Raw genomic sequence first — 15,000 nt, forward strand, 5'->3', positions numbered from 1 at the left:
TCCCACACGCCCCCATCCCACACTACACTCTCCCCATCTTTTCCTGTTCCCACACTCCCCCATCCCACACTACACTCTCCCCATCTTTTCCTGTTCACACACTCCCCCATCCCACACTACACTCACCCCATCTTTTCCTGTTCACACACTCCCCCATCCCACACTACACTCACCCCATCTTTTCCTGCTCACACACTCCCCCATCCCACACTACACTCTCCCCATCTTTTCCTGCTCACACCCCCCATCCCACACTACATTCTCCCCATCTTTTCCTGTTCCCACACTCCCCCATCTTTTCCTGTTCACACACTCCCCCCATCCCACACTACACTCACCTCATCTTTTCCTGCTCACACACTCCCCCATCCCACACTACACTCTCCCCATCTTTTCCTGTTCCCACACTCCCCCATCCCACACTGCACTCTCCCCATCTTTTCCTGCTCACACACTCCCCCCATCCCACACTACACTCACCCCATCTTTTCCTGCTCACACCCCCCATCCCACACTACACTCTCTCCCCATCTTCTGCTCACATATTTCTCCCCCATCCCACACTACACTCACCCCATCTTCTCCTGCTCACACACTCCCCCCCATCCCACACTACACTCTCTCCCCAGCTTCTCCTGCTCACACACTTCCCCCCATAGCACACTACACTCTCTCCCTCAGCTTCTCCTGCTCACACACTTCCCCCCCATTCCACACTACACTATCCCCCCATCTTTTCCTGCTCACACTCCCCCCATCCCACACTACACTCTCCCCCCAGCTTCTCCTGCTCACACACTCCCCATCCCACACTACACTCTCCCCCAGCTTCTCCTGCTCACATCCCCCATCCCACACTACACTCTCTCCCCCAGCTTCTCCTGCTCGCACACTTCCCCCCCCCATCCCACACTACACACTCTCCCGAAGTTTCTCCTGCTGACACACTCCCCCATCCCACAATACACTCTCTCCCCATCTTTTCCTGCTCACACACTCCCCCCATCCCACAATACACTCTCTCCCCATCTTCTCCTGCTCACACACTTCCCCCCCATCCCACACTACACTCTCTCCCCCAGCTTCTCCTGCTCACTCCCCCATCCCACAATACACTCTCTCCCCATCTTCTCCTGCTCACACACTTCCCCCCCATCCCACACTACACTCTCTCCCCCAGCTTCTCCTGCTCACTCCCCCCATCCCACAATATACTCTCTCCCCATATTTTCCTGCTCACACACTCCCCCATCCCACAATACACTCTCTCCCCATCTTCTCCTGCTCACACACTTCCCCCCCATCCCACACTACACTCTCTCCCCCAGCTTCTCCTGCTCACTCCCCCATCCCACAATACACTCTCTCCCCATCTTCTCCTGCTCACACACTTCCCCCCCATCCCACACTACACTCTCTCCCCCAGCTTCTCCTGCTCACTCCCCCCATCCCACAATATACTCTCTCCCCATATTTTCCTGCTCACACACTCCCCCATCCCACAATACACTCTCTCCCCATCTTCTCCTGCTCACACACTTCCCCCCATCCCACACTACACTCTCTCCCCATCTTCTCCTGCTCACACATTACCCCCATCCCACACTACACTCTCTCCCCATCTTCTCCTGCTCACACACTTCCCCCCATCCCACACTACACTCTCTCCCCATCTTCTCCTGCTCACACACACCCCCATCCCACACTACACTCTCTCCCCATCTTCTCCTGCTCACACACACCCCCATCCCACACTACACTCTCTCCCCATCTTCTCCTGCTCACACACTTCCCCCATCTTCTCCTGCTCACACATTACCCCCCATCCCACACTACACTCTCTCCCCATCTTCTCCTGCTAACACACACCCCCATCCCACACTACACTCTCTCCCCATCTTCTCCTGCTCACACATTACCCCCATCCCACACTACACTCTCTCCCCATCTTCTCCTGCTCACACACACCCCCATCCCACACTACACTCTCTCCCCATCTTCTCCTGCTCACACACTCCCCCCATCCCACACTACACTCTCTCCCTATCTTCTCCTGCTCACACACTCCCCACCCCCCAAGAAAAAAAAACATAACCAACAACCCATAATGATCACACCCTTTTTACTTCCCCTCATTTATATATTTTCACTCCCCAAATTATTCCATCAGTAAACTCCCCCCCCCAACACACTGCTCACTCCTCTATCATATACAGACTGTATGCTTTCCAGTCTTGCGTCCCCAATAAAGACCACTCACTTTTAACCCTACCAGATGTCATGGCCCGAAAAATACTGTCTTTCCTCACACTCTTGTAACTTTTGCTCCAGCTTCTATCCATCTAGCACTTATCTCTCTGCCCCAAGTCTATGCTTTTCTTCCTCACATCTTTCTTCCACATCTCCCATTCATATAACCCCCCAAAACACTTCTGAGTCTTCACCCCCATCCTATACACCACACTTCTCTCCCAAATGTCAAACTAACCCCCCAACTTTTCGCTCCCAACCATAGAACTACTAATTTTTCATCTCCAAAAGGTAACCCCAGAACCCTCTTTTCACTCTCCCCATTTATAAATCCCCCCCCCCCCGATTTCCTCCATCCCATACAAACCAACTTTTTCAAATACATGAGTTCCTCTCCACTTCTCACTCCCCCTTATAAAACTAATATCTTCCCCAAAACAAATTCTTATTCTCTCCCCCCCCCAACATTACTCAATTGTTTCAAACTCATAATATGCGTCATTTATTGCTAACTATTCCTCAATCCACTCCTTTACTCTCTCTACTTCTCTATTTCCACACCCCCAATGCAAACATTCTCCATTATTAAATTCTCTCTCTGCTCCATAAACTATTCTCCCCACATTCCCCTTCTGCATGAATTTCTTTCTCCCCCTTTTCCTTCTTCTTAAAGCTCTGTTCCCTTCTCACTTTTCTTCTGTCTCTTTCACCCCTCGTTTCCAGTTTCTCCCTCCCTCACATCTGCACTCCTCCCCCGTATGATGCTGATGTAACGGACCTGCCCTGGTAATGAACATTAAACCCAGCACTGACTGGTAGGATGGAGAAATCACAAAACACACTGTACCCCCCTCCCCACCCACACACACACACACAGACACAAACCAAAACACAAGAGGGAATATCAGATAAAACAGCTTTTGCAACAAGAGGGCATGCACTGCAGGAATGAAAAAGGGTACTCACATGGATGAAAAGAGGGTAGAGAATTTGATATTAAAGGAGATAGATTCATGAAAAATAATTAGGGGAGGAGAGGATATAGTAACGGGGGACTAGAAAGATATTAAACATTAAAAAGACACGTTATTAAAAAAAAATGAGTGACAGGCGAGATGAATAAACAAGGGGAGGAGAAAAGGGAATATTGGAAAGAAATGGGGAGGGAAGGGGTGGTGACTGTAAAGAAGGGAGGGGGTGAAAGATAACGCTGCATAGGGGAAATGCAACAACTGTTTAGACAAAGCAAAAGGGAAAAAAAAAAAAAAGGAATGCGAAAGATAAAATCAGAAAATGAGGTTCCCTGGTCCAGGAAAGAGAGGAGGGGGAGAGGAGAACACAGATGCCCACTTCAATCTGCAGATGGAGACACTCAGAGAGAGGGAAGCAAAGGGAGGAGCTATTATATAGCATCACAGACTATGAAGAACAGATTTCTCAGTTGTTTTTTTGGTTATTTGCAATGCATTCTGGTCATTGTAGTTTTAATTTCCCATTATTTCTTCTTTCAACTGTAGCTCTCTCCCTACCTAACCTCTGTAGTCTAATTCTGCAATACTGTCTGGTCCCTACTCCTGGGGCCTGATTATCTAAAGCTCTCTGGGCTTGTGAGATATCCTAAGATTTCTCACCAGTACTATGAAAACCCTGTCATAATTATTTAATGGGACATTAAACACTTTGAGAAAGTAATTATATATATATATATATATATATATATATATATATATATATATATATATATATATATATATATATATATATATATATATACATACATACATACATATATACACACACACACACACAAATATACTAGGCGATAATCCTGCCCAGAGGGCAGTCAATGTTTAAAAACTACAACCGCCCAAGCTAAAGTTACAAAAAATAAAAAAAGGAAAAATTACAAACAAAGCTATCCAAAATAAAAAATGTAAACCTAAACTAATAGCCCAATAACCCCCCCCCCAAAAAAAAGAACACCCCCAATCTAATACTAAACTACCAATAGCCCTTAAAAGGGCCTTTTGTAGGGCATTGCCCTAAGTTAAACAGTTCTTTTACCTCTAAAAAATACTAAAAAACCCCACCCACCAAACCCCCCCAAAATAAAAAAAACATTTGTATGGGCATTGCCCTTAAAAGGGCATTCAGCTCTTTTACTGACCTTAAAAGGGCAATCAGCTCTTTTTCAAGCCCAAAAAACCCTAATCTAACAACAAAAAAACCCCCAAAAATTAAAATAAAAAAGCCTAAACCTAAGCTCCAAATAGGTGCTCACTGTTCCTGAAGTCTGGCAGAGAAGGTCTTCTTCCAGACGGATCCATCATCTTCTATCTTCATCCGGAGTGAATGCGACGCAGAGGTGCAAAGCTGTATTCCCGATGACTGGATCCTCAGCGGCGGGCCTCGGCGGCATGGAGGCTCCAATTTATCCGATAGGGCAATGGGTTGTTTAGTTTTCTCCAACATTGGTGTGTCTGGTCCACGGCGTCATCCTTACTTGTGGGATATTCTCTTCCCCAACAGGAAATGGCAAAGAGTCCCAGCAAAGCTGGTCAAATGATCCCTCCTAGGCTCCGCCCACCCCAGTCATTCTCTTTGCCGTTGCACAGGCAACATCTCCACGGAGATGGTTAAGAGTTTTTTGGTGTTTAAATGTAGTTTTTATTCTTCTATCAAGTGTTTGTTATTTTAAAATAGTGCTGGTATGTACTATTTACTCTGAAACAGAAAAAGGATGAAGATTTCTGTTTGTAAGAGGAAGATGATTTTAGCAGACAGTAACTAAAATCGATTGCTGTTTCCACACAGGACTGTTGAGATGAAGTAACTTCAGTTGGGGGAAACAGTTAGCAGACTTTTCTGCTTAAGGTATGACTAGCCATATTTCTAACAAGATCATGTAATGCTGGAAGGCTGTCATTTCCCCTCATGGGGACCGGTAAGCCATTTTCTTAGTTAAACATAAAAGAATAAAGGGCTTCAAAAAGGGCTTAAAAACTGGTAGACATTTTTCTGGGCTAAAACGATTGCTTTACTAGGCATATTATGCAGATTCTAACTAATAATTGGTATTATAATCTTGGGGAACGTTTAGAAAAACGGCAGGCACTGTGTTGGACACCTTTTTCAGATGGGGGCCTTTCTAGTTATAGACAGAGCCTCATTTTCGCGCCATTGATGCGCAGTTGTTTTTGGAGAGCAAGGCATGCAGATGCATGTGTGAGGAGCTAAGAATCACTGAAAAAGCTTATAGAAGGCGTCATTTGGTATCGTATTCCCCTCTGGGCTTGGTTGGGTCTCAGCAAAGCATATAGCTGGGACTGTATAGGGGTTAAATGTAAAAACGGCTCCGGTTCCGTTATTTTAAGGGTTAAAGCTCTGAAATTTGGTGTGCAATACTTTTAATGCTTTAAGACACTGTGGTGAAATTTTGGTAATTTTTGAACAATTCCTTCATACTTTTTCACATATTCAGTAATAAAGTGTTTTCAGTTTGAAATTTAAAGAGACAGTAACGGTTTTATTTTAAAACGTTTTTTGTGTTTGGTTGACAAGTTTAAGCCTGTTTAACATGTCTGTACCATCAGATAAGCTATGTTCTATATGTATGAAAGCCAATGTGTCTCCCCATTTAAATTTATGTGATAATTGTGCCATAGTGTCCAAACAAAGTAAGGTCAGTAATGCCACAGATGATGATATTGCCCAAGATGATTCCTCAAATGAGGGGAGTAAACATGATACTACATCATCCCCTACTGTGTCTACACCAGTTATGCCCACACAGGAGGCCCCTAGTACATCTAGTGCGCCAATACTTATTACCATGCAACAATTAACGGCTGTAATGGATAACTCCATAGCAAATCTTTTATCCAAAATGCCTACTTATCAGAGAAAGCGCGATTGCTCTGTTTTAAACACTGAAGAGCAGGAGGGCGCTGATGATATTTGTTCTGACATACCCTCACACCAATCTCAAGGGGCCATGAGGGAGGTTTTGTCTGATGGAGAAATCTCAGATTCAGGAAAAATTTCTCATCAAGCTGAAACAGATGTTGTGACATTTAAATTTAAATTAGAACATCTCCGCGCACTGCTTAAGGAGGTGTTATCTACTCTGGATGATTGTGACAATTTGGTCATTCCAGAGAAATTATGTAAGATGGACAAGTTCCTAGAGGTTCCGGTGTCCCCCGACGCTTTTCCTATACCCAAGCGGGTGGCGGACATAGTAAATAAAGAGTGGGAAAGGCCCGGCATACCTTTTGTTCCCCCCCCCTATATTTAAGAAATTATTTCCTATAGTCGACCCCAGAAAGGACTTATGGCAGACAGTCCCCAAGGTCGAGGGGGCGGTTTCTACTCTAAACAAACGCACTACTATTCCTATCGAAGACAGTTGTGCTTTTAAAGATCCTATGGATAAAAAAATTAGAGGGTTTGCTTAAAAACAGAATTTATGTTTACCTGATAAATTACTTTCTCCAACGGTGTGTCCGGTCCACGGCGTCATCCTTACTTGTGGGATATTCTCCTCCCCAACAGGAAATGGCAAAGAGCCCAGCAAAGCTGGTCACATGATCCCTCCTAGGCTCCGCCTACCCCAGTCATTCGACCGACGTTAAGGAGGAATATTTGCATAGGAGAAACCATATGTTACCGTGGTGACTGTAGTTAAAGAAAATAAATTATCAGACCTGATTAAAAAAAAAACCAGGGCGGGCCGTGGACCGGACACACCGTTGGAGAAAGTAATTTATCAGGTAAACATAAATTCTGTTTTCTCCAACATAGGTGTGTCCGGTCCACGGCGTCATCCTTACTTGTGGGAACCAATACCAAAGCTTTAGGACACGGATGAAGGGAGGGAGCAAATCAGGTCACCTAAATGGAAGGCACCACGGCTTGCAAAACCTTTCTCCCAAAAATAGCCTCAGAAGAAGCAAAAGTATCAAATTTGTAAAATTTAGAAAAAGTGTGCAGTGAAGACCAAGTCGCTGCCTTACATATCTGATCAACAGAAGCCTCGTTCTTGAAGGCCCATGTGGAAGCCACAGCCCTAGTGGAGTGAGCTGTGATTCTTTCAGGAGGCTGCCGTCCGGCAGTCTCATAAGCCAATCGGATAATGCTTTTAATCCAGAAGGAGAGAGAGGTAGAAGTTGCTTTTTGACCTCTCCGTTTACCAGAATAAACAACAAACAAAGACAAAGTTTGTCTGAAATCCTTAGTAGCTGCTAAGTAAAATTTGAGAGCACGAACTACATCCAAGTTGTGCAACAAACGTTCCTTCTTTGAAACTGGATTAGGACACAAAGAAGGCACAACTATCTCCTGGTTAATGTTTTTGTTAGAAACAACTTTTGGAAGAAAACCAGGTTTAGTACGCAAAACCACCTTATCTGCATGGAACACCAGATAAGGAGAAGAACACTGCAGAGCAGATAATTCTGAAACTCTTCTAGCAGAAGAAATTGCAACCAAAAACAAAACTTTCCAAGATAATAACTTAATATCAACGGAATGTAAGGGTTCAAACGGAACCCCCTGAAGAACTGAAAGAACTAGGTTGAGACTCCAAGGAGGAGTCAAAATTTTGTAAACAGGCTTGATTCTAACCAGAGCCTGAACAAAGGCTAGAACATCTGGCACAGCTGCCAGCTTTTTGTGAAGTAACACAGACAAGGCAGAAATCTGTCCCATCAAGGAACTTGCAGATAATCCTTTTTCCAATCCTTCTCGAAGGAAGGATAGACTCTTAGGAATCTTAACCTTGTCCCAAGGGAATCCTGCAGATTCACACCAACAGATATACCAAATTATGTGGTAATTTTTCTGGTTACAGGCTTTCAGGCCTGAACAAGAGTATTAATAACAGAATCTGAGAACCCTCGCTTTGATAAGATCAAGCGTTCAATCTCCAAGCAGTCAGCTGGAGTGGGTCGAACGGACCTAGAACAAGAAGGTCTCGTCTCAAAGGTAGCTTCCATGGTGGAGCCGATGACATATTCACCAGATCTGCATACCAAGTCCTGCGTGGCCACGCAGGAGCTATCAAAATCACCGACGCCCTCTCCTGATTGATCCTGGCTACCAGCCTGGGGATGAGAGGAAACGGCGGGAACACATAAGCTAGTTTGAAGGTCCAAGGTGCTACTAGTGCATCCACTAGAGCCGCCTTGGGATCCCTGGATCTGTACCCGTAGTAAGGAACTCTGAAGTTCTGACGAGAGGCCATCAGATCCATGTCTGGAATGCCCCACGGTTGAGTGACTTGGGCAAAGATTTCCGGATGGAGTTCCCACTCCCCCGGATGCAATGTCTGACGACTCAGAAAATCCGCTTCCCAATTTTCCACTCCTGGGATGTGGATAGCAGACAGGTGGCAGGAGTGAGACTCCGCCCATAGAATGATTTTGGTCACTTCTTCCATCGCTAGGGAACTCCTTGTTCCCCCCTGATGGTTGATGTATGAACTTGGCCCTCGCTAGCTGAGGCCAAGCTTTGAGAGCACAAAAAACGTTTTAAAATAAAACCGTTACTGTCACTTTAAATTTTAAACTAAACACACTTTATTACTGCAATTGCGAAAAAGTATGAAGGAATTGTTCAAAATTCACCAAAATTTCACCACAGTGTCTTAAAGCCTTAAAAGTATTGCACACCAAATTTGGAAGCTTTAACCCTTAAAATAACGGAACCGGAGCCGTTTTTATATTTAACCCCTTTACAGTCCCTGGAATCTGCTTTGCTGAGACCCAACCAAGCCCAAAGGGGAATACGATACCAAATGATGCCTTCAGAAAGACTTTTCTATGTATCAGAGCTCCACACACATGCAGCTGCATGCCATTGTTCTCAAAAACAAGTGCGCCATACCGGCGCGAAAATGAGGCTCTGACAATGATTAGGGAAAGTCCCTAAAGAATAAGGTGTCTAAAACAGTGCCTGCCGATATAATCTTATCAAAATACCCAGATTAAATGATTCCTCAAGGCTAAATATGTGTTAATAATGAATCGATTTAGCCCAGAAAAAGTCTACAGTCTTAATAAGCCCTTGTGAAGCCCTTATTTACTATCTTAATAAACATGGCTTACCGGATCCCATAGGGAAAATGACAGCTTCCAGCATTACATTGTCTTGTTAGAATGTGTCATACCTCAAGCAGTAAGAGACTGCACCCTGTTCCCCCAACTGAAGTTAATTGCTCTCAACAGTCCTGTGTGGAACAGCCATGGATTTTAGTTACGGTGCTAAAATCATTTTCCTCATACAAACAGAAATCTTCATCTCTTTTCTGTTTCTGAGTAAATAGTACATACCAGCACTATTTTAAAATAACAAACTCTTGATTGAATAATAAAAACTACAGTTAAACACTAAAAAACTCTAAGCCATCTCCGTGGAGATGTTGCCTGTACAACGGCAAAGAGAATGACTGGGGTAGGCGGAGCCTAGGAGGGATCATGTGACCAGCTTTGCTGGGCTCTTTGCCATTTCCTGTTGGGGAGGAGAATATCCCACAAGTAAGGATGACGCCGTGGACCGGACACACCTATGTTGGAGAAAAGATTTTTGTACAGCAAGGGTTCCTTCTACAACCAATTTCATGCATTGTTCCTGTCACTACGGCAGCGTGCTTCTGGTTCGAGGAACTAGAAAAGTCGCTCAGTAGAGAATCTTCGTATGAGGAGGTTATGGACAGAGTTCAAGCACTTAAATTGGCTAACTCTTTTGTTTTAGATGCCGCTTTGCAATTAGCTAGATTAGCGGCGAAAAATTCAGGGTTTGCTATCGTGGCGCGCAGAGCGCTTTGGCTAAAGTCTTGGTCAGCGGATGTGTCATCCAAGACAAAATTGCTTAACATTCCTTTCAAAGGTAAAACATTATTTGGACCAGATTTGAAAGAGATTATTTCAGACATCACTGGAGGAAAGGGCCACGCCCTCCCACAGGATAGGTCTTTTAAGGCTAAAAATAAGCCTAATTTTCGTCCCTTTCGCAGAAACGGACCAGCCTCTAATTCTGCATCCTCTAAGCAAGAGGGTAATACTTCACAACCCAAACCAGCCTGGAAACCAATGCAAGGCTGGAACAAGGGTAAGCAGGCCAAGAAGCCTACCACTGCTACCAAAACAGCATGAAGGGATAGCCCCCGATCCGGAACCGGATCTAGTGGGGGGCAGACTCTCTCTCTTTGCTCAGGCTTGGGCAAGAGATGTTCAGGATCCTTGGGCGCTAGAAATAGTTTCTCAAGGTTATCTTCTGGAATTCAAGGAACTACCCCCAAGGGGAAGGTTCCACAGGTCTCAATTATCCTCAAACCAAATAAAGAGACAGGCATTCTTACATTGCGTAGAAGACCTGTTAAAGATGGGAGTGATACATCCAGTTCCAATAAAAGAACAAGGAATGGGATTTTACTCAAATCTGTTCGTAGTTCCCAAAAAAGAGGGAACATTCAGACCAATTTTGGATCTGAAGATCCTAAACAAATTTCTCAGGGTTCCATCGTTCAAAATGGAAACCATTCGAACGATCCTTCCCACCATCCAGGAAAGTCAATTTATGACCACCGTGGATTTAAAGGATGCGTACCTACATATTCCTATCCACAAGGAACATCATCAGTTCCTAAGGTTCGCTTTTCTGGACAAGCATTACCAGTTTGTGGCACTTCCATTCGGATTAGCCACTGCTCCGAGAATTTTCACAAAGGTACTAGGGTCCCTTCTAGCGGTTCTAAGACCAAGGGGCATTGCAGTAGTACCTTACTTGGACGACATCCTAATTCAAGCGTCGTCCCTGTCAAAAGCAAAGGCTCATACGGACATCGTCCTAGCCTTTCTCAGATCTCACGGATGGAAGGTGAACAAAGAAAAAAGTTCTCTCTCCCCGTCAACAAGAGTTCCCTTCTTGGGAACAATAATAGATTCCTTAGAAATGAGGATTTTTCTGACAGAGGTCAGAAAATCAAAACTTCTAAGCTCTTGTCAAGTACTTCACTCTGTTCCTCGTCCTTCCATAGCGCAGTGCATGGAGGTAATAGGTTTGATGGTTGCAACAATGGACATAGTTCCTTTTGCACAAATTCATCTAAGACCATTACAACTGTGCATGCTCAAACAGTGGAATGGGGATTATACAGACTTGCCTCCGATGATTCAAGTAGATCAAAAGACCAGAGATTCACTCCGTTGGTGGCTGACCCTGGACAATCTGTCACAGGGAATGAGCTTCCGCAGACCAGAGTGGGTCATTGTCACGACCGACGCCAGTCTAGTGGGCTGGGGCGCGGTCTGGGAATCCCTGAAAGCTCAGGGTTTATGGTCTCGGGAAGAGTCTCTTCTCCCGATAAACATTCTGGAACTGAGAGCGATATTCAATGCTCTCAAAGCTTGGCCTCAACTAGCAAAGGCCAAATTCATAAGGTTTCAATCAGACAACATGACGACTGTTGCATATATCAATCATCAGGGGGGAACAAGGAGTTCCCTGGCGATGAAAGAAGTGACCAAGATAATTCAATGGGCGGAGGATCACTCCTGCCACTTGTCTGCGATCCACATCCCAGGAGTGGAAAATTGGGAAGCGGATTTTCTGAGTCGTCAGACGTTTCATCCGGGGGAGTGGGAACTCCATCCGGAAATCTTTGCCCAAATAACTCAATTATGGGGCATCCCAGACATGGATCTGATGGCGTCTCGTCAGAACTTCAAGGTTCCTTGCTACGGTTCCAGATCCAGGGATCCCAAAGCGACTCTAGTAGATGCACTAGTAGCACCTTGGACCTTCAACCAAGCTTATGTATTCCCACCGTTTCCTCTCATTCCCAGGCTGGTAGCCAGGATCAATCAGGAGAGGGCCTCGGTGATCTTGATAGCTCCTGCGTGGCCACACAGGACTTGGTATGCAGACCTGGTGAATATGTCATCGGCTCCACCATGGAAGCTACCTTTGAGACAGGACCTTCTTGTTCAGGGTCCATTCGAACATCCGAATCTGGTTTCCCTCCAACTGACGGCTTGGAGATTGAACGCTTGATTTTATCAAAGCGTGGGTTTTCAGATTCTGTAATAGATACTCTGATTCAGGCTAGAAAGCCTGTAACTAGAAAAATTTACCATAAAATATGGAAAAAAATATATCTGTTGGTGTGAATCCAAAGGATTGCCATGGAACAAGATAAAAATTCCTAAGATTCTATCCTTTCTACAAGAAGGTTTGGAGAAAGGATTATCTGCAAGTTCTCTAAAGGGACAGATTTCTGCTTTATCTGTCTTACTACACAAACGACTGGCAGCTATGCCAGACGTTCAAGCATTTGTTCAGGCTCTGGTTAGGATCAAGCCTGTTTACAGACCTTTGACTCCTCCCTGGAGTTTAAATCTAGTTCTTTCAGTTCTTCAAGGGGTTCCGTTTGAACCCTTACATTCCGTAGATATTAAGTTACTATCTTGGAAAGTTTTGTTTTTGGTTGCAATCTCTTCTGCTAGAAGAGTTTCAGAGTTATCTGCTCTGCAGTGTTCTCCTCCTTATCTGGTGTTCCATGCAGATAAGGTGGTTTTGCGTACTAAGCCTGGTTTTCTTCCTAAAGTTGTTTCTAACAAAAATATTAACCAGGAGATAGTTGTACCTTCTTTGTGTCCGAATCCAGTTTCAAAGAAGGAGCGTTTGTTACACAATTTGGACGTTGTCCGTGCTCTAAAATTCTATTTAGAGGCTACTAAAGATTTCAGACAAACATCATCCTTGTTTGTTGTTTATTCTGGTAAAAGGAGAGGTCAAAAAGCGACTTCTACCTCTCTTTCCTTTTGGCTTAAAAGCATTATCCGATTGGCTTATGAGACTGCCGGACGGCAGCCTCCTGAAAGAATCACAGCTCACTCCACTAGGGCTGTGGCTTCCACATGGGCCTTCAAGAACGAGGCTTCTGTTGACCAGATATGTAAGGCAGCGACTTGGTCTTCACTGCACACTTTTGCCAAACTTTACAAATTTGATACTTTTGCTTCTTCGGAGGCTATTTTTGGGAGAGAGGTTTTGCAAGCCGTGGTGCCTTCCATTTAGGTGACCTGATTTGCTCCCTCCCTTCATCCGTGTCCTAAAGCTTTGGTATTGGTTCCCACAAGTAAGGATGACGCCGTGGACCGGACACACCAATGTTGGAGAAAACAGAATTTATGCTTACCTGATAAATTACTTTCTCCAACGGTGTGTCCAGTCCACGGCCCGCCCTGGTTTTTTTTTTTTAATCAGGTCTGATGAATTATTTTCTCTAACTACAGTCACCACGGTATCATATGATTTCTCCTATATATATTTCCTCCTGTCCGTCGGTCAAATGACTGGGGTGGGCGGAGCCTAGGAGGGATCATGTGACCAGCTTTGCTGGGACTCTTTGCCATTTCCTGTTGGGGAAGAGAATATCCCACAAGTAAGGATGACGCCGTGGACCGGACACACCGTTGGAGAAAGTAATTTATCAGGTAAGCATAAATTCTGTTTTTTTTAGTGTTCTTTTTTTTTACTTTGGGAGTTTGGTGGGTGGGGGTTTTTATACTGTTAGGGGAGGACTTAGTATTTTTTAGAGGTAAAGGAGCTGATTAACTTAGGGCAATGCCATACAAAAGGCCCTTTTAAGGGCTATTGGTAGTTTAGATTAGGGGGTGTTTTTATTTTGTGGGGGCTTTTTTATTTTTATAGGGATTAGGTATAAAAAATAAATATTTTTGACAATCTTGTTTATTTTTTTCTGTAATGTTAGACTTTTATTATAAATTGTAATTTAATGTTATTTTTTTATTTTAATTGTAATTTAGTAGTAATTAGGGTTAATTTAGGGGATGTTGGGTTAGGGGGCTTAATAATTAAATAAGTTATATGCGTTATATTACACATATACACACACACACAAACACATATACATACACACACAACTCTTTAATATAATTTCATTATTTGTTTTGTACCCTTTTCCTGTAATTCCATTCTGAAATTGTGAGCTTTTCAGTTCCTATTAAAAATGGAGTGCAGAACACTGTTATATTCCACACAGCCATTGGCTGCACACTCTAGTGACCTATTTATAACTGTCCCTAATTTGACACAGCAGATAATGTAACCTAAGTAACAACATGGCAGCCCCAATTGTTTTATAGACAATAAAACTTTACACTTGTTTTGTCAATATTTAGACAACTAATAAAGCTTTTAAAAAAAAAATACATGTTATTCTCAGACTGATCTTTTCTTTGAATGCATCAATCTATCTAGCATTTATTTAGTGTTTAATGTCCCTTTAAAGGCAGTTAATACCATGAGAACAATGTATCCCGCAAAGGGGTGTTCCGTGTAGACTAAAATTTAAACCGTATTATTTTCCTTCCTGTTATATTAGTTTTCCCAGCTCTGCTAGTGGGCTGAACACGGGCATTCCATGGGTAGCTAAAATGTCTCCACCAAGTCTGGCTCATTCTCTAAACATTTTCCCCTGCATATCTCGCTGTTTTTTCTTTCAAACTGAAAGGTGTCGAGATTGTGTCAAAATACGCAAAATGCTTATTATCATATTAGAAAAAAACACATGCATATGAAAATAAAGTGATTTAGGATACTATACGCTGAAAGCAGAGTAATCTGATTTGTATGGGTTTTAATATTTAATTTTAAATTTCCCTGCTAACTTTGATCTCCTCAGAGAGGTTTCCCTTTCCAGACCATTTTCTATGGGAGACATCT

The 15,000-nt window shown here is 43.7% G+C and overlaps 1 protein-coding gene across 2 annotated transcripts in view; it reads right to left on the reverse strand.

Moving 5' to 3' along the window:
• AGPAT1 (1-acylglycerol-3-phosphate O-acyltransferase 1) overlaps window positions 1–15,000 on the reverse strand; it is a 155,397-nt gene that overhangs the window by 128,056 nt on the left and 12,341 nt on the right. The gene's annotated exons all lie outside the window — the stretch shown is intronic.

Source organism: Bombina bombina, chromosome 7 (assembly GCF_027579735.1).
Source record: "Bombina bombina isolate aBomBom1 chromosome 7, aBomBom1.pri, whole genome shotgun sequence".
Taxonomy (NCBI): Eukaryota; Metazoa; Chordata; class Amphibia; order Anura; family Bombinatoridae; genus Bombina; species Bombina bombina.